At 36.4% G+C, this 26,280-nt stretch overlaps 1 long non-coding RNA gene across 2 annotated transcripts; it reads left to right on the top strand.

The window, feature by feature from the left end:
• Positions 1–52: 52 nt before the first annotated feature.
• Positions 53–25,913, top strand: LOC127876020 (uncharacterized). 2 transcript variants are annotated; one of them, XR_008047600.1, is made up of 8 exons: positions 53–147; positions 2,579–2,672; positions 6,952–7,045; positions 9,473–9,566; positions 18,253–18,346; positions 20,775–20,868; positions 23,298–23,391; positions 25,821–25,913. It is a non-coding gene; the product is annotated as an uncharacterized LOC127876020 (long non-coding RNA). The 2 variants fall into 2 exon arrangements; XR_008047599.1 differs by lacking the exon at positions 18,253–18,346.
• The last annotated feature ends 367 nt before the right edge of the window (positions 25,914–26,280 follow it).

Below are 26,280 nucleotides of genomic sequence, written 5' to 3'. Positions count from 1 at the left end.
AAATGTAAGTTTCAGACTACGTGTGTGCAGTGAATGTGTTTTTATGATTGCAGGTTCGTGGTTTTCTGAATTGAGCGTGGTGGAGATCAAGAAGGCGTCCGCGGCTCCGAGAGAGTGTGTGTCTACTGTGGTCTGCTACCTTAAGTGGTAAATGACAAAACAAAATTTACACAGCCTACCTGTGAATTGTATTTTTTTAAGCTTTTACACTAACGTGCAGTGTGGAAATGGGCTTTGATGAGCTTAGATTTCATAATTTGGATGTAAATAACTGATCTGAAAAAGGGAGGTAATTCAAATATTAAAAAATGGCTATTTTCAGCTGGAATCCGCAGAAAGCTCTTACAGTGTTTTGGCTGTCGGACATCCAGTTTGTTATTATTTTATCACGTTACTCTTACCGTTACATGTTATTTGAGTGTTTCTCATGTTCTTAGTGTCTTATGTATGCTTAAACAGTTGTATTTATGTAAGAAAAGGAGGAAAATAGACAAAAATCAAGGACATTGGCACTCCGCAGGCTGAAAAATCAACTATTTTTCTCAAAAATTAGGTCCAGACATGTTAGGAAAGGTATCGGCTGTGCAAATAAGATGCATATAAGCATGAGCAGAGTGTTTACAGGGTTTCAAAAAGGTTTCAGGAGACATTTTAAGTGTGTCTTTCTTAGAACTCTGAAATCATGAATTATCAGTGTAATAGGAGGAAAGTGTCACTTCGGGTTAAGTGTTTGGTGTGAAGAAAGACAGTCTTTTTTGCAAAACAGTCGATTGAAAACAGTCTGTTTTTTTAGGAATTGTCTAAAATACTAGAAAATGATGCTTTAACAGTTATGAAAAAGAGTAATTGGTGTCCTTAATTGGTAAATGACAATTTTTTTTTTACACAGCCGGCCTGTGAAATGTATTTTTTTTAGATTTTACACCAACGTCCAGTCAAGAAATGGGATTGGATGAGCTTAGTTTTCATAATTTGGATGTAAATAACTGATCTAAATAAGGGAAATGATTCAAATATTGAAAAATGGCTATTTATGTTCCCCAGTCTATTCTGGGGGACATATTGTTTTTGCCCTGTCTGTTCGTTTGTTCGTTGGTTTGTTTGTTTGCGTCACACTTTTACATTTACCATAACTTATGCAATATTAAAGATAGCAACTTGATATTTGGCATGCATGTGTATCTCATGGAGCTGCACATTTTGAGTGGTGAAAGGTCAAGGTCAAAGTCATCCTTCAAGGTTAAAGGTCAAGGTCAAAGGTCAAATTTGGCAATATTGAAGATAGCAACTTGATATCTGGCATGCATATGTACCTCATGGAACTGCACATTTTGAGTGGTGAAAGGTCAAGGTCATCCGTCAATGTCAAAGGTCAAGTTCAAAGGTCATATATATGAGGGGGGGTGTACAAAGTGTTTCACAAACACATCTTGTTTCAGCTGGAATCAGAAAAAAGCTCTTAACAGTGAAATGGCTGTCCGACATCGTGTTTGTTATTATTTTATCAGGTTATTCTTACTGTTTCATGTTATTTGAGTGTTTCTCATGTTCTTAGTGTCTTATGTATGCTAAAACAGTTGTATTCATGTAGGAGAAGGAGCAAAATAGACAAAAGTCAAGGAAATTGGCACCCCAGGGGCTGAAAAATCAACTATTTTTCTCAAAAATTAGGTCCAGACATGTTGGAAAAGGTATCTGCTGTGCAAGTAAGATGTATATAAGCATGAGTAGAGTGTTTATAAAAAGGAAAAAGGTTTGAAAGGTGTCTAAAAGGTTCCAGGAGACATTTAAAGAGTCTCTCACTCAGAACTCTGAATGCATGAATTCTCTGTGAAATAGAAGTAAAGTGTGCACTTTGGGTTAAGTGTTTGATATGAAGAAAGACAGTCTTTTTTGCAGTACAGTTGAGTGAAAACAGTGTGTTTTTGTCAGGAATAGTCTAAAATACTAGAAAAAGATGCTTTTGCAGAAATGAAAAAGAATAATTGATGTCCTTAAGGTAGCAGTACACGGTAGGAAGCAGAAATATGCGAATTGGCCCCGGTCAAAAAGTGAAATATTGGGAAAGGGTTGGTTTCAATGTCAAATTTGAGGGTAATAGGTCTTATTGTACCCCCAAATTGCATTAAATCATAAGAATATGACCATTTTCAAATGCGAAACTGTGGGGTCATGACCTCTTGTTGTTGTTGTGTTCTTTGTTACTCAGGAAGGGCAACTGCGGTAGGCATATTGTATTTTGGGTTCTTTTTAAGCTGGAATCGCTAGTAGGGTCACGCTGTGAATTATTGCGCGAAAACCACTTGGATACCTGGTATTTATTCATGGTTTGATGGGTTGTGCTATGTTTTGCGTGTACAAATATCATTCCAAAAGCAGGCTATCATTACGTTTCATTCGTCCCCAGCCACTTTCGTACATGGTAAAAAGTTGATTTTGAAGCCCCTTTTTGCGGCCTTGTCATTCTTTCATTTTTGTCATTAGTATCACCTGTACAGGTTCCATATGCTCTTTTTTTTTATCTTAAATGTAAGTTTCAGACTACGTGTGTGCAGTGAATGTGTTTTTATGATTGCAGGTTCGTGGTTTTCTGAATTGAGCGTGGTGGAGATCAAGAAGGCGTCCGCGGCTCCGAGAGAGTGTGTGTCTACTGTGGTCTGCTACCTTAAGTGGTAAATGACAAAACAAAATTTACACAGCCTACCTGTGAATTGTATTTTTTTAAGCTTTTACACTAACGTGCAGTGTGGAAATGGGCTTTGATGAGCTTAGATTTCATAATTTGGATGTAAATAACTGATCTGAAAAAGGGAGGTAATTCAAATATTAAAAAATGGCTATTTTCAGCTGGAATCCGCAGAAAGCTCTTACAGTGATTTGGCTGTCGGACATCCAGTTTGTTATTATTTTATCACGTTACTCTTACCGTTACATGTTATTTGAGTGTTTCTCATGTTCTTAGTGTCTTATGTATGCTTAAACAGTTGTATTTATGTAAGAAAAGGAGGAAAATAGACAAAAATCAAGGACATTGGCACTCCGCAGGCTGAAAAAATCAACTATTTTTCTCAAAAATTAGGTCCAGACATGTTGGGAAAGGTATCGGCTGTGCAAATAAGATGCATATAAGCATGAGCAGAGTGTTTACAGGGTTTCAAAAAGGTTTCAGGAGACATTTTAAGTGTGTCTTTCTTAGAACTCTGAAATCATGAATTATCAGTGTAATAGGAGGAAAGTGTCACTTCGGGTTAAGTGTTTGGTGTGAAGAAAGACAGTCTTTTTTGCAAAACAGTCGATTGAAAACAGTCTGTTTTTTTAGGAATTGTCTAAAATACTAGAAAATGATGCTTTAACAGTTATGAAAAAGAGTAATTGGTGTCCTTAATTGGTAAATGACAATTTTTTTTTTACACAGCCGGCCTGTGAAATGTATTTTTTTTAGATTTTACACCAACGTCCAGTCAAGAAATGAGATTGGATGAGCTCAGTTTTCATAATTTGGATGTAAATAACTGATCTAAATAAGGGAAATGATTCAAATATTGAAAAATGGCTATTTATGTTCCCCAGTCTATTCTGGGGGACATATTGTTTTTGCCCTGTCTGTTCGTTTGTTCGTTGGTTTGTTTGTTTGCGTCACACTTTTACATTTACCATAACTTATGCAATATTAAAGATAGCAACTTGATATTTGGCATGCATGTGTATCTCATGGAGCTGCACATTTTGAGTGGTGAAAGGTCAAGGTCAAAGTCATCCTTCAAGGTTAAAGGTCAAGGTCAAAGGTCAAATTTGGCAATATTGAAGATAGCAACTTGATATCTGGCATGCATGTGTACCTCATGGAACTGCACATTTTGAGTGGTGAAAGGTCAAGGTCATCCGTCAATGTCAAAGGTCAAGTTCAAAGGTCATATATATGAGGGGGGTGTACAAAGTGTTTCACAAACACATCTTGTTTCAGCTGGAATCAGAAAAAAGCTCTTAACAGTGAAATGGCTGTCCGACATCGCGTTTGTTATTATTTTATCAGGTTATTCTTACTGTTTCATGTTATTTGAGTGTTTCTCATGTTCTTAGTGTCTTATGTATGCTAAAACAGTTGTATTCATGTAGGAGAAGGAGCAAAATAGACAAAAGTCAAGGAAATTGGCACCCCAGGGGCTGAAAAATCAACTATTTTTCTCAAAAATTAGGTCCAGACATGTTGGAAAAGGTTTCTGCTGTGCAAGTAAGATGTATATAAGCATGAGTAGAGTGTTTATAAAAAGGAAAAAGGTTTGAAAGGTGTCTAAAAGGTTCCAGGAGACATTTAAAGAGTCTCTCACTCAGAACTCTGAATGCATGAATTCTCTGTGAAATAGAAGTAAAGTGTGCACTTTGGGTTAAGTGTTTGATATGAAGAAAGACAGTCTTTTTTGCAGTACAGTTGAGTGAAAACAGTGTGTTTTTGTCAGGAATAGTCTAAAATACTAGAAAAAGATGCTTTTGCAGAAATGAAAAAGAATAATTGATGTCCTTAAGTGGTAAATGACAAAACAAAATTTACACAGCCTACCTGTGAATTGTATTTTTTTAAGCTTTTACACTAACGTGCAGTGTGGAAATGGGCTTTGATGAGCTTAGATTTCATAATTTGGATGTAAATAACTGATCTGAAAAAGGGAGGTAATTCAAATATTAAAAAATGGCTATTTTCAGCTGGAATCCGCAGAAAGCTTTACAGTGATTTGGCTGTCGGACATCCAGTTTGTTATTATTTTATCACGTTACTCTTACCGTTACATGTTATTTGAGTGTTTCTCATGTTCTTAGTGTCTTATGTATGCTTAAACAGTTGTATTTATGTAAGAAAAGGAGGAAAATAGACAAAAATCAAGGACATTGGCACTCCGCAGGCTGAAAAATCAACTATTTTTCTCAAAAATTAGGTCCAGACATGTTGGGAAAGGTATCGGCTGTGCAAATAAGATGCATATAAGCATGAGCAGAGTGTTTACAGGGTTTCAAAAAGGTTTCAGGAGACATTTTAAGTGTGTCTTTCTTAGAACTCTGAAATCATGAATTATCAGTGTAATAGGAGGAAAGTGTCACTTCGGGTTAAGTGTTTGGTGTGAAGAAAGACAGTCTTTTTTGCAAAACAGTCGATTGAAAACAGTCTGTTTTTTTAGGAATTGTCTAAAATACTAGAAAATGATGCTTTAACAGTTATGAAAAAGAGTAATTGGTGTCCTTAATTGGTAAATGACAATTTTTTTTTTACACAGCCGGCCTGTGAAATGTATTTTTTTTAGATTTTACACCAACGTCCAGTCAAGAAATGGGATTGGATGAGCTCAGTTTTCATAATTTGGATGTAAATAACTGATCTAAATAAGGGAAATGATTCAAATATTGAAAAATGGCTATTTATGTTCCCCAGTCTATTCTGGGGGACATATTGTTTTTGCCCTGTCTGTTCGTTTGTTCGTTGGTTTGTTTGTTTGCGTCACACTTTTACATTTACCATAACTTATGCAATATTAAAGATAGCAACTTGATATTTGGCATGCATGTGTATCTCATGGAGCTGCACATTTTGAGTGGTGAAAGGTCAAGGTCAAAGTCATCCTTCAAGGTTAAAGGTCAAGGTCAAAGGTCAAATTTGGCAATATTGAAGATAGCAACTTGATATCTGGCATGCATGTGTACCTCATGGAACTGCACATTTTGAGTGGTGAAAGGTCAAGGTCATCCGTCAATGTCAAAGGTCAAGTTCAAAGGTCATATATATGAGGGGGGTGTACAAAGTGTTTCACAAACACATCTTGTTTCAGCTGGAATCAGAAAAAAGCTCTTAACAGTGAAATGGCTGTCCGACATCGCGTTTGTTATTATTTTATCAGGTTATTCTTACTGTTTCATGTTATTTGAGTGTTTCTCATGTTCTTAGTGTCTTATGTATGCTATAACAGTTGTATTCATGTAGGAGAAGGAGCAAAATAGACAAAAGTCAAGGAAATTGGCACCCCAGGGGCTGAAAAATCAACTATTTTTCTCAAAAATTAGGTCCAGACATGTTGGAAAAGGTATCTGCTGTGCAAGTAAGATGTATATAAGCATGAGTAGAGTGTTTATAAAAAGGAAAAAGGTTTGAAAGGTGTCATAAAGGTTCCAGGAGACATTTAAAGAGTCTCTCACTCAGAACTCTGAATGCATGAATTCTCTGTGAAATAAAGTAAGTGTGCACTTTGGGTTAAGTGTTTGATATGAAGAAAGACAGTCTTTTTTGCAGTACAGTTGAGTGAAAACAGTGTGTTTTTGTCAGGAATAGTCTAAAATACTAGAAAAAGATGCTTTTGCAGAAATGAAAAAGAATAATTGATGTCCTTAAGGTAGCAGTACACGGTAGGAAGCAGAAATATGCGAATTGGCCCCGGTCAAAGAGTGAAATATTGGGAAAGGGTTGGTTTCAATGTCAAATTTGAGGGTAATAGGTCTTATTGTACCCCCAAATTGCATTAAATCCTAAGAATATGACCATTTTCAAATGCGAAACTGTGGGGTCATGACCTCTTGTTGTTGTTGTGTTCTTTGTTACTCAGGAAGGGCAACTGCGGTAGGCATATTGTATTTTGGGTTCTTTTTAAGCTGGAATCGCTAGTAGGGTCACGCTGTGAATTATTGCGCGAAAACCACTTGGATACCTGGTATTTATTCATGGTTTGATGGGTTGTGCTATGTTTTGCGTGTACAAATATCATTCCAAAAGCAGGCTATCATTACGTTTCATTCGTCCCCAGCCACTTTCGTACATGGTAAAAAGTTGATTTTGAAGCCCCTTTTTGCGGCCTTGTCATTCTTTCATTTTTGTCATTAGTATCACCTGTACAGGTTCCATATGCTCTTTTTTTATCTTAAATGTAAGTTTCAGACTACGTGTGTGCAGTGAATGTGTTTTTATGATTGCAGGTTCGTGGTTTTCTGAATTGAGCGTGGTGGAGATCAAGAAGGCGTCCGCGGCTCCGAGAGAGTGTGTGTCTACTGTGGTCTGCTACCTTAAGTGGTAAATGACAAAACAAAATTTACACAGCCTACCTGTGAATTGTATTTTTTAAGCTTTTACACTAACGTGCAGTGTGGAAATGGGCTTTGATGAGCTTAGATTTCATAATTTGGATGTAAATAACTGATCTGAAAAAGGGAGGTAATTCAAATATTAAAAAATGGCTATTTTCAGCTGGAATCCGCAGAAAGCTCTTACAGTGATTTGGCTGTCGGACATCCAGTTTGTTATTATTTTATCACGTTACTCTTACCGTTACATGTTATTTGAGTGTTTCTCATGTTCTTAGTGTCTTATGTATGCTTAAACAGTTGTATTTATGTAAGAAAAGGAGGAAAATAGACAAAAATCAAGGACATTGGCACTCCGCAGGCTGAAAAATCAACTATTTTTCTCAAAAATTAGGTCCAGACATGTTGGGAAAGGTATTGGCTGTGCAAATAAGATGCATATAAGCATGAGCAGAGTGTTTACAGGGTTTCAAAAAGGTTTCAGGAGACATTTTAAGTGTGTCTTTCTTAGAACTCTGAAATCATGAATTATCAGTGTAATAGGAGGAAAGTGTCACTTCGGGTTAAGTGTTTGGTGTGAAGAAAGACAGTCTTTTTTGCAAAACAGTCGATTGAAAACAGTCTGTTTTTTTAGGAATTGTCTAAAATACTAGAAAATGATGCTTTAACAGTTATGAAAAAGAGTAATTGGTGTCCTTAATTGGTAAATGACAATTTTTTTTTTACACAGCCGGCCTGTGAAATGTATTTTTTTTAGATTTTACACCAACGTCCAGTCAAGAAATAGGATTGGATGAGCTCAGTTTTCATAATTTGGATGTAAATAACTGATCTAAATAAGGGAAATGATTCAAATATTGAAAAATGGCTATTTATGTTCCCCAGTCTATTCTGGGGGACATATTGTTTTTGCCCTGTCTGTTCGTTTGTTCGTTGGTTTGTTTGTTTGCGTCACACTTTTACATTTACCATAACTTATGCAATATTAAAGATAGCAACTTGATATTTGGCATGCATGTGTATCTCATGGAGCTGCACATTTTGAGTGGTGAAAGGTCAAGGTCAAAGTCATCCTTCAAGGTTAAAGGTCAAGGTCAAAGGTCAAATTTGGCAATATTGAAGATAGCAACTTGATATCTGGCATGCATGTGTACCTCATGGAACTGCACATTTTGAGTGGTGAAAGGTCAAGGTCATCCGTCAATGTCAAAGGTCAAGTTCAAAGGTCATATATATGAGGGGGGTGTACAAAGTGTTTCACAAACACATCTTGTTTCAGCTGGAATCAGAAAAAAGCTCTTAACAGTGAAATGGCTGTCCGACATCGCGTTTGTTATTATTTTATCAGGTTATTCTTACTGTTTCATGTTATTTGAGTGTTTCTCATGTTCTTAGTGTCTTATGTATGCTAAAACAGTTGTATTCATGTAGGAGAAGGAGCAAAATAGACAAAAGTCAAGGAAATTGGCACCCCAGGGGCTGAAAAATCAACTATTTTTCTCAAAAATTAGGTCCAGACATGTTGGAAAAGGTATCTGCTGTGCAAGTAAGATGTATATAAGCATGAGTAGAGTGTTTATAAAAAGGAAAAAGGTTTGAAAGGTGTCTAAAAGGTTTCAGGAGACATTTAAAGAGTCTCTCACTCAGAACTCTGAATGCATGAATTCTCTGTGAAATAGAAGTAAAGTGTGCACTTTGGGTTAAGTGTTTGATATGAAGAAAGACAGTCTTTTTTGCAGTACAGTTGAGTGAAAACAGTGTGTTTTTGTCAGGAATAGTCTAAAATACTAGAAAAAGATGCTTTTGCAGAAATGAAAAAGAATAATTGATGTCCTTAAGGTAGCAGTACACGGTAGGAAGCAGAAATATGCGAATTGGCCCCGGTCAAAAAGTGAAATATTGGGAAAGGGTTGGTTTCAATGTCAAATTTGAGGGTAATAGGTCTTATTGTACCCCCAAATTGCATTAAATCCTAAGAATATGACCATTTTCAAATGCGAAACTGTGGGGTCATGACCTCTTGTTGTTGTTGTGTTCTTTGTTACTCAGGAAGGGCAACTGCGGTAGGCATATTGTATTTTGGGTTCTTTTTAAGCTGGAATCGCTAGTAGGGTCACGCTGTGAATTATTGCGCGAAAACCACTTGGATACCTGGTATTTATTCATGGTTTGATGGGTTGTGCTATGTTTTGCGTGTACAAATATCATTCCAAAAGCAGGCTATCATTACGTTTCATTCGTCCCCAGCCACTTTCGTACATGGTAAAAAGTTGATTTTGAAGCCCCTTTTTGCGGCCTTGTCATTCTTTCATTTTTGTCATTAGTATCACCTGTACAGGTTCCATATGCTCTTTTTTTATCTTAAATGTAAGTTTCAGACTACGTGTGTGCAGTGAATGTGTTTTTATGATTGCAGGTTCGTGGTTTTCTGAATTGAGCGTGGTGGAGATCAAGAAGGCGTCCGCGGCTCCGAGAGAGTGTGTGTCTACTGTGGTCTGCTACCTTAAGTGGTAAATGACAAAAAATTTTTTACACAGCCTACCTGTGAATTGTATTTTTTTAAGCTTTTACACTAACGTGCAGTGTGGAAATGGGCTTTGATGAGCTTAGATTTCATAATTTGGATGTAAATAACTGATCTGAAAAAGGGAGGTAATTCAAATATTAAAAAATGGCTATTTTCAGCTGGAATCCGCAGAAAGCTCTTACAGTGATTTGGCTGTCGGACATCCAGTTTGTTATTATTTTATCACGTTACTCTTACCGTTACATGTTATTTGAGTGTTTCTCATGTTCTTAGTGTCTTATGTATGCTTAAACAGTTGTATTTATGTAAGAAAAGGAGGAAAATAGACAAAAATCAAGGACATTGGCACTCCGCAGGCTGAAAAATCAACTATTTTTCTCAAAAATTAGGTCCAGACATGTTGGGAAAGGTATCGGCTGTGCAAATAAGATGCATATAAGCATGAGCAGAGTGTTTACAGGGTTTCAAAAAGGTTTCAGGAGACATTTTAAGTGTGTCTTTCTTAGAACTCTGAAATCATGAATTATCAGTGTAATAGGAGGAAAGTGTCACTTCGGGTTAAGTGTTTGGTGTGAAGAAAGACAGTCTTTTTTGCAAAACAGTCGATTGAAAACAGTCTGTTTTTTTAGGAATTGTCTAAAATACTAGAAAATGATGCTTTAACAGTTATGAAAAAGAGTAATTGGTGTCCTTAATTGGTAAATGACAATTTTTTTTTTACACAGCCGGCCTGTGAAATGTATTTTTTTTAGATTTTACACCAACGTCCAGTCAAGAAATGGGATTGGATGAGCTCAGTTTTCATAATTTGGATGTAAATAACTGATCTAAATAAGGGAAATGATTCAAATATTGAAAAATGGCTATTTATGTTCCCCAGTCTATTCTGGGGGACATATTGTTTTTGCCCTGTCTGTTCGTTTGTTCGTTGGTTTGTTTGTTTGCGTCACACTTTTACATTTACCATAACTTATGCAATATTAAAGATAGCAACTTGATATTTGGCATGCATGTGTATCTCATGGAGCTGCACATTTTGAGTGGTGAAAGGTCAAGGTCAAAGTCATCCTTCAAGGTTAAAGGTCAAGGTCAAAGGTCAAATTTGGCAATATTGAAGATAGCAACTTGATATCTGGCATGCATGTGTACCTCATGGAACTGCACATTTTGAGTGGTGAAAGGTCAAGGTCATCCGTCAATGTCAAAGGTCAAGTTCAAAGGTCATATATATGAGGGGGGTGTACAAAGTGTTTCACAAACACATCTTGTTTCAGCTGGAATCAGAAAAAAGCTCTTAACAGTGAAATGGCTGTCCGACATCGCGTTTGTTATTATTTTATCAGGTTATTCTTACTGTTTCATGTTATTTGAGTGTTTCTCATGTTTTTAGTGTCTTATGTATGCTAAAACAGTTGTATTCATGTAGGAGAAGGAGCAAAATAGACAAAAGTCAAGGAAATTGGCTCCCCAGGTGCTGAAAAATCAAATATTTTTCTCAAAAATTAGGTCCAGACATGTTGGAAAAGGTATCTGCTGTGCAAGTAAGATGTATATAAGCATGAGTAGAGTGTTTATAAAAAGGAAAAAGGTTTGAAAGGTGTCTAAAAGGTTCCAGGAGACATTTAAAGAGTCTCTCACTCAGAACTCTGAATGCATGAATTCTCTGTGAAATAGAAGTAAAGTGTGCACTTTGGGTTAAGTGTTTGATATGAAGAAAGACAGTCTTTTTTGCAGTACAGTTGAGTGAAAACAGTGTGTTTTTGTCAGGAATAGTCTAAAATACTAGAAAAAGATGCTTTTGCAGAAATGAAAAAGAATAATTGATGTCCTTAAGTGGTAAATGACAAAAAAAAAATTACACAGCCTACCTGTGAATTGTATTTTTTTAAGCTTTTACACTAACGTGCAGTGTGGAAATGGGCTTTGATGATGAGCTTAGATTTCATAATTTGGATGTAAATAACTGATCTGAAAAAGGGAGGTAATTCAAATATTAAACAATGGCTATTTTCAGCTGGAATCCGCAGAAAGCTCTTACAGTGATTTGGCTGTCGGACATCCAGTTTGTTATTATTTTATCACGTTACTCTTACCGTTACATGTTATTTGAGTGTTTCTCATGTTCTTAGTGTCTTATGTATGCTTAAACAGTTGTATTTATGTAAGAAAAGGAGGAAAATAGACAAAAATCAAGGACATTGGCACTCCGCAGGCTGAAAAATCAACTATTTTTCTCAAAAATTAGGTCCAGACATGTTGGGAAAGGTATCGGCTGTGCAAATAAGATGCATATAAGCATGAGCAGAGTGTTTACATGGTTTCAAAAAGGTTTCAGGAGACATTTTAAGTGTGTCTTTCTTAGAACTCTGAAATCATGAATTATCAGTGTAATAGGAGGAAAGTGTCACTTCGGGTTAAGTGTTTGGTGTGAAGAAAGACAGTCTTTTTTGCAAAACAGTCGATTGAAAACAGTCTGTTTTTTTAGGAATTGTCTAAAATACTAGAAAATGATGCTTTAACAGTTATGAAAAAGAGTAATTGGTGTCCTTAATTGGTAAATGACAATTTTTTTTTTTACACAGCCGGCCTGTGAAATGTATTTTTTTTAGATTTTACACCAACGTCCAGTCAAGAAATGGGATTGGATGAGCTCAGTTTTCATAATTTGGATGTAAATAACTGATCTAAATAAGGGAAATGATTCAAATATTGAAAAATGGCTATTTATGTTCCCCAGTCTATTCTGGGGGACATATTGTTTTTTGCCCTGTCTGTTCGTTTGTTCGTTGGTTTGTTTGTTTGCGTCACACTTTTACATTTACCATAACTTATGCAATATTAAAGATAGCAACTTGATATTTGGCATGCATGTGTATCTCATGGAGCTGCACATTTTGAGTGGTAAAAGGTCAAGGTCAAAGTCATCCTTCAAGGTTAAAGGTCAAGGTCAAAGGTCAAATTTGGCAATATTGAGATAGCAACTTGATATCTGGCATGCATGTGTACCTCATGGAACTGCACATTTTGAGTGGTGAAAGGTCAAGGTCATCCGTCAATGTCAAAGGTCAAGTTCAAAGGTCATATATATGAGGGGGGGTGTACAAAGTGTTTCACAAACACATCTTGTTTCAGCTGGAATCAGAAAAAAGCTCTTAACAGTGAAATGGCTGTCCGACATCGCGTTTGTTATTATTTTATCAGGTTATTCTTACTGTTTCATGTTATTTGAGTGTTTCTCATGTTCTTAGCGTGTCTTATGTATGCTAAAACAGTTGTATTCATGTAGGAGAAGGAGCAAAATAGACAAAAGTCAAGGAAATTGGCACCCCAGGGGCTGAAAAATCAACTATTTTTCTCAAAAATTAGGTCCAGACATGTTGGAAAAGGTATCTGCTGTGCAAGTAAGATGTATATAAGCATGAGTAGAGTGTTTATAAAAAGGAAAAAGGTTTGAAAGGTGTCTAAAAGGTTCCAGGAGACATTTAAAGAGTCTCTCACTCAGAACTCTGAATGCATGAATTCTCTGTGAAATAGAAGTAAAGTGTGCACTTTGGGTTAAGTGTTTGATATGAAGAAAGACAGTCTTTTTTGCAGTACAGTTGAGTGAAAACAGTGTGTTTTTGTCAGGAATAGTCTAAAATACTAGAAAAAGATGCTTTTGCAGAAATGAAAAAGAATAATTGATGTCCTTAAGTGGTAAATGACAAAAAAAAATTTACACAGCCTACCTGTGAATTGTATTTTTTTAAGCTTTTACACTAACGTGCAGTGTGGAAATGGGCTTTGATGATGAGCTTAGATTTCATAATTTGGATGTATATAACTGATCTGAAAAAGGGAGGTAATTCAAATATTAAAAAATGGCTATTTTCAGCTGGAATCCGCAGAAAGCTCTTACAGTGATTTGGCTGTCGGACATCCAGTTTGTTATTATTTTATCACGTTACTCTTACCGTTACATGTTATTTGAGTGTTTCTCATGTTCTTAGTGTCTTATGTATGCTTAAACAGTTGTATTTATGTAAGAAAAGGAGGAAAATAGACAAAAATCAAGGACATTGGCACTCCGCAGGCTGAAAAATCAACTATTTTTCTCAAAAATTAGGTCCAGACATGTTGGGAAAGGTATCGGCTGTGCAAATAAGATGCATATAAGCATGAGCAGAGTGTTTACAGGGTTTCAAAAAGGTTTCAGGAGACATTTTAAGTGTGTCTTTCTTAGAACTCTGAAATCATGAATTATCAGTGTAATAGGAGGAAAGTGTCACTTCGGGTTAAGTGTTTGGTGTGAAGAAAGACAGTCTTTTTTGCAAAACAGTCGATTGAAAACAGTCTGTTTTTTTAGGAATTGTCTAAAATACTAGAAAATGATGCTTTAACAGTTATGAAAAAGAGTAATTGGTGTCCTTAATTGGTAAATGACAATTTTTTTTTACACAGCCGGCCTGTGAAATGTATTTTTTTTAGATTTTACACCAACGTCCAGTCAAGAAATGGGATTGGATGAGCTCAGTTTTCATAATTTGGATGTAAATAACTGATCTAAATAAGGGAAATGATTCAAATATTGAAAAATGGCTATTTATGTTCCCCAGTCTATTCTGGGGGACATATTGTTTTTGCCCTGTCTGTTCGTTTGTTCGTTGGTTTGTTTGTTTGCGTCACACTTTTACATTTACCATAACTTATGCAATATTAAAGATAGCAACTTGATATTTGGCATGCATGTGTATCTCATGGAGCTGCACATTTTGAGTGGTGAAAGGTCAAGGTCAAAGTCATCCTTCAAGGTTAAAGGTCAAGGTCAAAGGTCAAATTTGGCAATATTGAAGATAGCAACTTGATATCTGGCATGCATGTGTACCTCATGGAACTGCACATTTTGAGTGGTGAAAGGTCAAGGTCATCCGTCAATGTCAAAGGTCAAGTTCAAAGGTCATATATATGAGGGGGGTGTACAAAGTGTTTCACAAACACATCTTGTTTCAGCTGGAATCAGAAAAAAGCTCTTAACAGTGAAATGGCTGTCCGACATCGCGTTTGTTATTATTTTATCAGGTTATTCTTACTGTTTCATGTTATTTGAGTGTTTCTCATGTTCTTAGTGTCTTATGTATGCTAAAACAGTTGTATTCATGTAGGAGAAGGAGCAAAATAGACAAAAGTCAAGGAAATTGGCACCCCAGGGGCTGAAAAATCAACTATTTTTCTCAAAAATTAGGTCCAGACATGTTGGAAAAGGTATCTGCTGTGCAAGTAAGATGTATATAAGCATGAGTAGAGTGTTTATAAAAAGGAAAAAGGTTTGAAAGGTGTCTAAAGGTTCCAGGAGACATTTAAAGAGTCTCTCACTCAGAACTCTGAATGCATGAATTCTCTGTGAAATAGAAGTAAAGTGTGCACTTTGGGTTAAGTGTTTGATATGAAGAAAGACAGTCTTTTTTGCAGTACAGTTGAGTGAAAACAGTGTGTTTTTGTCAGGAATAGTCTAAAATACTAGAAAAAGATGCTTTTGCAGAAATGAAAAGAATAATTGATGTCCTTAAGGTAGCAGTACACGGTAGGAAGCAGAAATATGCGAATTGGCCCCGGTCAAAAAGTGAAATATTGGGAAAGGGTTGGTTTCAATGTCAAATTTGAGGGTAATAGGTCTTATTGTACCCCCAAATTGCATTAAATCCTAAGAATATGACCATTTTCAAATGCGAAACTGTGGGGTCATGACCTCTTGTGTTGTTGTGTTCTTTGTTACTCAGGAAGGGCAACTGCGGTAGGCATATTGTATTTTGGGTTCTTTTTAAGCTGGAATCGCTAGTAGGGTCACGCTGTGAATTATTGCGCGAAAACCACTTGGATACCTGGTATTTATTCATGGTTTGATGGGTTGTGCTATGTTTTGCGTGTACAAATATCATTCCAAAAGCAGGCTATCATTACGTTTCATTCGTCCCCAGCCACTTTCGTACATGGTAAAAAGTTTGATTTTGAAGCCCCTTTTTGCGGCCTTGTCATTCTTTCATTTTTGTCATTAGTATCACCTGTACAGGTTCCATATGCTCTTTTTTTTATCTTAAATGTAAGTTTCAGACTACGTGTGTGCAGTGAATGTGTTTTTATGATTGCAGGTTCGTGGATTTTCTGAATTGAGCGTGGTGGAGATCAAGAAGGCGTCCGCGGCTCCGAGAGAGTGTGTGTCTACTGTGGTCTGCTACCTTAAGTGGTAAATGACAAAAAAAAATTACACAGCCTACCTGTGAATTGTATTTTTTTAAGCTTTTACACTAACGTGCAGTGTGGAAATGGGCTTTGATGAGCTTAGATTTCATAATTTGGATGTAAATAACTGATCTGAAAAAGGGAGGTAATTCAAATATTAAAAAATGGCTATTTTCAGCTGGAATCCGCAGAAAGCTCTTACAGTGATTTGGCTGTCGGACATCCAGTTTGTTATTATTTTATCACGTTACTCTTACCGTTACATGTTATTTGAGTGTTTCTCATGTTCTTAGTGTCTTATGTATGCTTAAACAGTTGTATTTATGTAAGAAAAGGAGGAAAATAGACAAAAATCAAGGACATTGGCACTCCGCAGGCTGAAAAATCTAACTATTTTTCTCAAAAATTAGGTCCAGACATGTTGGGAAAGGTATCGGCTGTGCAAATAAGATGCATATAAGCATGAGCAGAGTGTTTACATGGTTTCAAAAAGGTTTCAGGAGACATTTTTAAGTGTGTCTTTCTTAGAACTCTGAAATCATGAATTATCAGTGTAATAGGAGGAAAGTGTCACTTCGGGTTAAGTGTTTGGTGTGAAGAAAGACAGTCTTTTTTGCAAAACAGTCGATTGAAAACAGTCTGTTTTTTTAGGAATTGTCTAAAATACTAGAAAATGATGCTTTAACAGTTATGAAAAAGAGTAATTGGTGTCCTTAATTGGTAAATGACAATTTTTTTTTTTACACAGCCGGCCTGTGAAATGTATTTTTTTTAGATTTTACACCAACGTCCAGTCAAGAAATGGGATTGGATGAGCTCAGTTTTCATAATTTGGATGTAAATAACTGATCTAAATAAGGGAAATGATTCAAATATTGAAAAATGGCTATTTATGTTCCCCAGTCTATTCTGGGGGACATATTGTTTTTGCCCTGTCTGTTCGTTTGTTCGTTGGTTTGTTTGTTTGCGTCACACTTTTACATTTACCATAACTTATGCAATATTAAAGATAGCAACTTGATATTTGGCATGCATGTGTATCTCATGGAGCTGCACATTTTGAGTGGTAAAAGGTCAAGGTCAAAGTCATCCTTCAAGGTTAAAGGTCAAGGTCAAAGGTCAAATTTGGCAATATTGAAGATAGCAACTTGATATCTGGCATGCATGTGTACCTCATGGAACTGCACATTTTGAGTGGTGAAAGGTCAAGGTCATCCGTCAATGTCAAAGGTCAAGTTCAAAGGTCATATATATGAGGGGGGTGTACAAAGTGTTTCACAAACACATCTTGTTTCAGCTGGAATCAGAAAAAAGCTCTTAACAGTGAAATGGCTGTCCGACATCGCGTTTGTTATTATTTTATCAGGTTATTCTTACTGTTTCATGTTATTTGAGTGTTTCTCATGTTCTTAGCGTCTTATGTATGCTAAAACAGTTGTATTCATGTAGGAGAAGGAGCAAAATAGACAAAAGTCAAGGAAATTGGCACCCCAGGGGCTGAAAAATCAACTATTTTTCTCAAAAATTAGGTCCAGACATGTTGGAAAAGGTATCTGCTGTGCAAGTAAGATGTATATAAGCATGACGTAGAGTGTTTATAAAAAGGCAAGGTTTTGAAAGGTGTCTAAAAGGTTCCAGGAGAACATTAAGAGTCTCTCACTCAGAACTATGAATTGCATGAATTCTTGTGAAATAGAAGTAAAGTGTGCACTTTGGGTTTAAGTGTTTGATATGAAGACAGACAAGTCTTTTTTGCAGTACAGTTGAGTGAATGAACACGTTGTGTTTTTGTCAGGAATAGTTCTAAAATTACTAGACAAAGATTGCTTTTGGCAGAATGATGAAAACGAATAATTGATGTCCTTATCGGTAGCAGTACACGGTAGGAAGCGAAATATGCGAATTGGCCCACTGGTCAAAAAGTGGAAATATTGGAAAGGGTTGGTTTTCAATATACAATTTGAGGGTAATAGTCTTAATTGTACCCCCAAATTGCACTTAAATCCTAAGAATATGACCATTTTCAAATGCGAAACTGTGGGTCATGAACCTCTTGTGTTTGTTGTGTTCTTTGTTACTCAAGGAAGGGCAAACTGGCGGTAGGACATTATTGTATTTTGGGTTCTTTTTAAGCTGGAATCGCTAGTAGGGTCACGCTGTGAATTATTGCGCGAAAACCACTTGGATACCTGGTATTAATTCATGGTTTGATGGGTTGTGCTATGTTTTGCGTGTACAAATATCATTCCAAAAGCAGGCTATCATTACGTTTCATTCGTCCCCAGCCACTTTCGTACATGGTAAAAGTTGATTTTGAAGCCCCTTTTTGCGGCCTTGTCATTCTTTCATTTTTGTCATTAGTATCACCTGTACAGGTTCCATATGCTCTTTTTTTATCTTAAATGTAAGTTTCAGACTACGTGTGTGCAGTGAATGTGTTTTTATGATTGCAGGTTCGTGGTTTTCTGAATTGAGCGTGGTGGAGATCAAGAAGGCGTCCGCGGCTTCGAGAGAGTGTGTGTCTACTGTGGTCTGCTACCTTAAGTGGTAAATGACAAAAAAAAATTTACACAGCCTACCTGTGAATTGTATTTTTTTAAGCTTTTACACTAACGTGCAGTGTGGAAATGGGCTTTGATGAGCTTAGATTTCATAATTTGGATGTAATAACTGATCTGAAAAAGGGAGGTAATTCAAATATTAAAAAATGGCTATTTTCAGCTGGAATCCGCAGAAAGCTCTTACAGTGATTTGGCTGTCGGACATCCAGTTTGTTATTATTTTATCACGTTACTCTTACCGTTACATGTTATTTGAGTGTTTCTCATGTTCTTAGTGTCTTATGTATGCTTAAACAGTTGTATTTATGTAAGAAAAGGAGGAAAATAGACAAAAATCAAGGACATTGGCACTCCGCAGGCTGAAAAATCAACTATTTTTCTCAAAAATTAGGTCCAGACATGTTGGGAAAGGTATCGGCTGTGCAAATAAGATGCATGTAAGCATGAGCAGAGTGTTTACAGGGTTTCAAAAAGGTTTCAGGAGACATTTTAAGTGTGTCTTTCTTAGAACTCTGAAATCATGAATTATCAGTGTAATAGGAGGAAAGTGTCACTTCGGGTTAAGTGTTTGGTGTGAAGAAAGACAGTCTTTTTTGCAAAACAGTCGATTGAAAACAGTCTGTTTTTTTAGGAATTGTCTAAAATACTAGAAAATGATGCTTTAACAGTTATGAAAAAGAGTAATTGGTGTCCTTAATTGGTAAATGACAATTTTTTTTTTACACAGCCGGCCTGTGAAATGTATTTTTTTTTAGATTTTACACCAACGTCCAGTTAAGAAATGGGATTGGATGAGCTCAGTTTTCATAATTTGGATGTAAATAACTGATCTAAATAAGGGAAATGATTCAAATATTGAAAAATGGCTATTTATGTTCCCCAGTCTATTCTGGGGGACATATTGTTTTTGCCCTGTCTGTTCGTTTGTTCGTTGGTTTGTTTGTTTGCGTCACACTTTTACATTTACCATAACTTATGCAATATTAAAGATAGCAACTTGATATTTGGCATGCATGTGTATCTCATGGAGCTGCACATTTTGAGTGGTGAAATGTCAAGGTCAAAGTCATCCTTCAAGGTTAAAGGTCAAGGTCAAAGGTCAAATTTGGCAATATTGAAGATAGCAACTTGATATCTGGCATGCATGTGTACCTCATGGAACTGCACATTTTGAGTGGTGAAAGGTCAAGGTCATCCGTCAATGTCAAAGGTCAAGTTCAAAGGTCATATATATGAGGGGGGTGTACAAAGTGTTTCACAAACACATCTTGTTTCAGCTGGAATCAGAAAAAAGCTCTTAACAGTGAAATGGCTGTCCGACATCGCGTTTGTTATTATTTTATCAGGTTATTCTTACTGTTTCATGTTATTTGAGTGTTTCTCATGTTCTTAGTGTCTTATGTATGCTAAAACAGTTGTATTCATGTAGGAGAAGGAGCAAAATAGACAAAAGGCAAGGAAATTGGCACCCCAGGGGCTGAAAAATCAACTATTTTTCTCAAAAATTAGGTCCAGACATGTTGGAAAAGGTATCTGCTGTGCAAGTAAGATGTATATAAGCATGAGTAGAGTGTTTATAAAAAGGAAAAAGTTTGAAAGGTGTCTAAAAGGTTCCAGGAGACATTTAAAGAGTCTCTCACTCAGAACTCTGAATGCATGAATTCTCTGTGAAATAGAAGTAAAGTGTGCACTTTGGGTTAAGTGTTTGATATGAAGAAAGACAGTCTTTTTTGCAGTACAGTTGAGTGAAAACAGTGTGTTTTTGTCAGGAATAGTCTAAAATACTAGAAAAAGATGCTTTTGCAGAAATGAAAAAGAATAATTGATGTCCTTAAGGTAGCAGTACACGGTAGGAAGCAGAAATATGCGAATTGGCCCCGGTCAAAAAGTGAAATATTGGGAAAGGGTTGGTTTCAATGTCAAATTTGAGGGTAATAGGTCTTATTGTACCCCCAAATTGCATTAAATCCTAAGAATATGACCATTTTCAAATGCGAAACTGTGGGGTCATGACCTCTTGTTGTTGTTGTGTTCTTTGTTACTCAGGAAGGGCAACTGCGGTAGGCATATTGTATTTTGGGTTCTTTTTAAGCTGGAATCGCTAGTAGGGTCACGCTGTGAATTATTGCGCGAAAACCACTTGGATACCTGGTATTAATTCATGGTTTGATGGGTTGTGCTATGTTTTGCGTGTACAAATATCATTCCAAAAGCAGGCTATCATTACGTTTCATTCGTCCCCAGCCACTTTCGTACATGGTAAAAAGTTGATTTTGAAGCCCCTTTTTGCGGCCTTGTCATTCTTTCATTTTTGTCATTAGTATCACCTGTACAAGTTCCATATGCTCTTTTTTTTATCTTAAATGTAAGTTTCAGACTACGTGTGTGCAGTGAATGTGTTTTTATGATTGCAGGTTCGTGGTTTTCTGAATTGAGCGTGGTGGAGATCAAGAAGGCGTCCGCGGCTCCGAGAGAGTGTGTGTCTACTGTGGTCTGCTACCTTAAGTGGTAAATGACAAAAAAAAATGTACACAGCCTACCTGTGAATTGTATTTTTTTAAGCTTTTACACTAACGTGCAGTGTGGAAATGGGCTTTGATGAGCTTAGATTTCATAATTTGGATGTAAATAACTGATCTGAAAAAGGGAGGTAATTCAAATATTAAAAAATGGCTATTTTCAGCTGGAATCCGCAGAAAGCTCTTACAGTGATTTGGCTGTCGGACATCCAGTTTGTTATTATTTTATCACGTTACTCTTACCGTTACATGTTATTTGAGTGTTTCTCATGTTCTTAGTGTCTTATGTATGCTTAAACAGTTGTATTTATGTAAGAAAAGGAGGAAAATAGACAATAATCAAGGACATTGGCACTCCGCAGGCTGAAAAATCAACTATTTTTCTCAAAAATTAGGTCCAGACATGTTGGGAAAGGTATCGGCTGTGCAAATAAGATGCATATAAGCATGAGCAGAGTGTTTACAGGGTTTCAAAAAGGTTTCAGGAGACATTTTAAGTGTGTCTTTCTTAGAACTCTGAAATCATGAATTATCAGTGTAATAGGAGGAAAGTGTCACTTCGGGTTAAGTGTTTGGTGTGAAGAAAGACAGTCTTTTTTGCAAAACAGTCGATTGAAAACAGTCTGTTTTTTTAGGAATTGTCTAAAATACTAGAAAATGATGCTTTAACAGTTATGAAAAAGAGTAATTGGTGTCCTTAATTGGTAAATGACAATTTTTTTTTTACACAGCCGGCCTGTGAAATGTATTTTTTTTAGATTTTACACCAACGTCCAGTCAAGAAATAGGATTGGATGAGCTCAGTTTTCATAATTTGGATGTAAATAACTGATCTAAATAAGGGAAATGATTCAAATATTGAAAAATGGCTATTTATGTTCCCCAGTCTATTCTGGGGGACATATTGTTTTTGCCCTGTCTGTTCGTTTGTTCGTTGGTTTGTTTGTTTGCGTCACACTTTTACATTTACCATAACTTATGCAATATTAAAGATAGCAACTTGATATTTGGCATGCATGTGTATCTCATGGAGCTGCACATTTTGAGTGGTGAAAGGTCAAGGTCAAAGTCATCCTTCAAGGTTAAAGGTCAAGGTCAAAGGTCAAATTTGGCAATATTGAAGATAGCAACTTGATATCTGGCATGCATGTGTACCTCATGGAACTGCACATTTTGAGTGGTGAAAGGTCAAGGTCATCCGTCAATGTCAAAGGTCAAGTTCAAAGGTCATATATATGAGGGGGGTGTACAAAGTGTTTCACAAACACATCTTGTTTCAGCTGGAATCAGAAAAAAGCTCTTAACAGTGAAATGGCTGTCCGACATCGCGTTTGTTATTATTTTATCAGGTTATTCTTACTGTTTCATGTTATTTGAGTGTTTCTCATGTTCTTAGTGTCTTATGTATGCTAAAACAGTTGTATTCATGTAGGAGAAGGAGCAAAATAGACAAAAGGCAAGGAAATTGGCACCCCAGGGGCTGAAAAATCAACTATTTTTCTCAAAAATTAGGTCCAGACATGTTGGAAAAGGTATCTGCTGTGCAAGTAAGATGTATATAAGCATGAGTAGAGTGTTTATAAAAAGGAAAAAGGTTTGAAAGGTGTCTAAAAGGTTCCAGGAGACATTTAAAGAGTCTCTCACTCAGAACTCTGAATGCATGAATTCTCTGTGAAATAGAAGTAAAGTGTGCACTTTGGGTTAAGTGTTTGATATGAAGAAAGACAGTCTTTTTTGCAGTACAGTTGAGTGAAAACAGTGTGTTTTTGTCAGGAATAGTCTAAAATACTAGAAAAAGATGCTTTTGCAGAAATGAAAAAGAATAATTGATGTCCTTAAGGTAGCAGTACACGGTAGGAAGCAGAAATATGCGAATTGGCCCCGGTCAAAAAGTGAAATATTGGGAAAGGGTTGGTTTCAATGTCAAATTTGAGGGTAATAGGTCTTATTGTACCCCCAAATTGCATTAAATCCTAAGAATATGACCATTTTCAAATGCGAAACTGTGGGGTCATGACCTCTTGTTGTTGTTGTGTTCTTTGTTACTCAGGAAGGGCAACTGCGGTAGGCATATTGTATTTTGGGTTCTTTTTAAGCTGGAATCGCTAGTAGGGTCACGCTGTGAATTATTGCGCGAAAACCACTTGGATACCTGGTATTTATTCATGGTTTGATGGGTTGTGCTATGTTTTGCGTGTACAAATATCATTCCAAAAGCAGGCTATCATTACGTTTCATTCGTCCCCAGCCACTTTCGTACATGGTAAAAAGTTGATTTTGAAGCCCCTTTTTGCGGCCTTGTCATTCTTTCATTTTTGTCATTAGTATCACCTGTACAGGTTCCATATGCTCTTTTTTTTATCTTAAATGTAAGTTTCAGACTACGTGTGTGCAGTGAATGTGTTTTTATGATTGCAGGTTCGTGGTTTTCTGAATTGAGCGTGGTGGAGATCAAGAAGGCGTCCGCGGCTCCGAGAGAGTGTGTGTCTACTGTGGTCTGCTACCTTAAGTGGTAAATGACAAAAAAAAATTTACACAGCCTACCTGTGAATTGTATTTTTTTAAGCTTTTACACTAACGTGCAGTGTGGAAATGGGCTTTGATGAGCTTAGATTTCATAATTTGGATGTAAATAACTGATCTGAAAAAGGGAGGTAATTCAAATATTAAAAAATGGCTATTTTCAGCTGGAATCCGCAGAAAGCTCTTACAGTGATTTGGCTGTCGGACATCCAGTTTGTTATTATTTTATCACGTTACTCTTACCGTTACATGTTATTTGAGTGTTTCTCATGTTCTTAGTGTCTTATGTATGCTTAAACAGTTGTATTTATGTAAGAAAAGGAGGAAAATAGACAAAAATCAAGGACATTGGCACTCCGCAGGCTGAAAAATCAACTATTTTTCTCAAAAATTAGGTCCAGACATGTTGGGAAAGGTATCGGCTGTGCAAATAAAATGCATATAAGCATGAGCAGAGTGTTTACAGGGTTTCAAAAAGGTTTCAGGAGACATTTTAAGTGTGTCTTTCTTAGAACTCTGAAATCATGAATTATCAGTGTAATAGGAGGAAAGTGTCACTTCGGGTTAAGTGTTTGGTGTGAAGAAAGACAGTCTTTTTTGCAAAACAGTCGATTGAAAACAGTCTGTTTTTTTAGGAATTGTCTAAAATACTAGAAAATGATGCTTTAACAGTTATGAAAAAGAGTAATTGGTGTCCTTAATTGGTAAATGACAATTTTTTTTTTTACACAGCCGGCCTGTGAAATGTATTTTTTTTAGATTTTACACCAACGTCCAGTCAAGAAATGGGATTGGATGAGCTCAGTTTTCATAATTTGGATGTAAATAACTGATCTAAATAAGGGAAATGATTCAAATATTGAAAAATGGCTATTTATGTTCCCCAGTCTATTCTGGGGGACATATTGTTTTTGCCCTGTCTGTTCGTTTGTTCGTTGGTTTGTTTGTTTGCGTCACACTTTTACATTTAACATAACTTATGCAATATTAAAGATAGCAACTTGATATTTGGCATGCATGTGTATCTCATGGAGCTGCACATTTTGAGTGGTGAAAGGTCAAGGTCAAAGTCATCATTCAAGGTTAAAGGTCAAGGTCAAAGGTCAAATTTGGCAATATTGAAGATAGCAACTTGATATCTGGCATGCATGTGTACCTCATGGAACTGCACATTTTGAGTGGTGAAAGGTCAAGGTCATCCGTCAATGTCAAAGGTCAAGTTCAAAGGTCATATATATGAGGGGGGTGTACAAAGTGTTTCACAAACACATCTTGTTTCAGCTGGAATCAGAAAAAAGCTCTTAACAGTGAAATGGCTGTCCGACATCGCGTTTGTTATTATTTTATCAGGTTATTCTTACTGTTTCATGTTATTTGAGTGTTTCTCATGTTCTTAGTGTCTTATGTATGCTAAAACAGTTGTATTCATGTAGGAGAAGGAGCAAAATAGACAAAAGTCAAGGAAATTGGCACCCCAGGGGCTGAAAAATCAACTATTTTTCTCAAAAATTAGGTCCAGACATGTTGGAAAAGGTATCTGCTGTGCAAGTAAGATGTATATAAGCATGAGTAGAGTGTTTATAAAAAGGAAAAAGGTTTGAAAGGTGTCTAAAAGGTTCCAGGAGACATTTAAAGAGTCTCTCACTCAGAACTCTGAATGCATGAATTCTCTGTGAAATAGAAGTAAAGTGTGCACTTTGGGTTAAGTGTTTGATATGAAGAAAGACAGTCTTTTTTGCAGTACAGTTGAGTGAAAACAGTGTGTTTTTGTCAGGAATAGTCTAAAATACTAGAAAAAGATGCTTTTGCTGATATGAAAAAGAATAATTGATGTCCTTAAGGTAGCAGTACACGGTAGGAAGCAGAAATATGCGAATTGGCCCCGGTCAAAAAGTGAAATATTGGGAAAGGGTTGGTTTCAATGTCAAATTTGAGGGTAATAGGTCTTATTGTACCCCCAAATTGCATTAAATCCTAAGAATATGACCATTTTCAAATGCGAAACTGTGGGGTCATGACCTCTTGTTGTTGTTGTGTTCTTTGTTACTCAGGAAGGGCAACTGCGGTAGGCATATTGTATTTTGGGTTCTTTTTAAGCTGGAATCGCTAGTAGGGTCACGCTGTGAATTATTGCGCGAAAACCACTTGGATACCTGGTATTTATTCATGGTTTGATGGGTTGTGCTATGTTTTGCGTGTACAAATATCATTCCAAAAGCAGGCTATCATTACGTTTCATTCGTCCCCAGCCACTTTCGTACATGGTAAAAAGTTGATTTTGAAGCCCCTTTTTGCGGCCTTGTCATTCTTTCATTTTTGTCATTAGTATCACCTGTACAGGTTCCATATGCTCTTTTTTTATCTTAAATGTAAGTTTCAGACTACGTGTGTGCAGTGAATGTGTTTTTATGATTGCAGGTTCGTGGTTTTCTGAATTGAGCGTGGTGGAGATCAAGAAGGCGTCCGCGGCTCCGAGAGAGTGTGTGTCTACTGTGGTCTGCTACCTAAAGGTAACTCAAATGGCTTTTAGGTTGCGCAGCGGTTAATATGCTCACTTCTGACCTAAGCGGTAATGTTTCATTGAGACTAATCGAAATATTCACCTTTTATTTAAAAGTAAGAGTTTTGGTCAAAGAGAAATGGAATGCCAATTACTTTGTCATATTCGAAGACCTTAATTAAATAGCCTTAAACAATCGTTGTGTGGTTTGCTTCATGGTAATCCATGGCAAGTCACATGCTGGTTGTTATTTAACTCCGTTATTTGAAGACCAAGGGTGTTGAATAGACACGTCTATTTTTTAGCGAATTTTAATTGAGTTATTTATTAATTGAGTCTGTTATTTTCCGATTATTTTTTAAAACGTTACGTTTCCCA

This window comes from Dreissena polymorpha, chromosome 4 (genome assembly GCF_020536995.1).
Source record: "Dreissena polymorpha isolate Duluth1 chromosome 4, UMN_Dpol_1.0, whole genome shotgun sequence".
In the NCBI taxonomy this organism is placed as follows: Eukaryota; Metazoa; Mollusca; class Bivalvia; order Myida; family Dreissenidae; genus Dreissena; species Dreissena polymorpha.
This window is presented reverse-complemented; position numbering and strand designations above follow the sequence as displayed.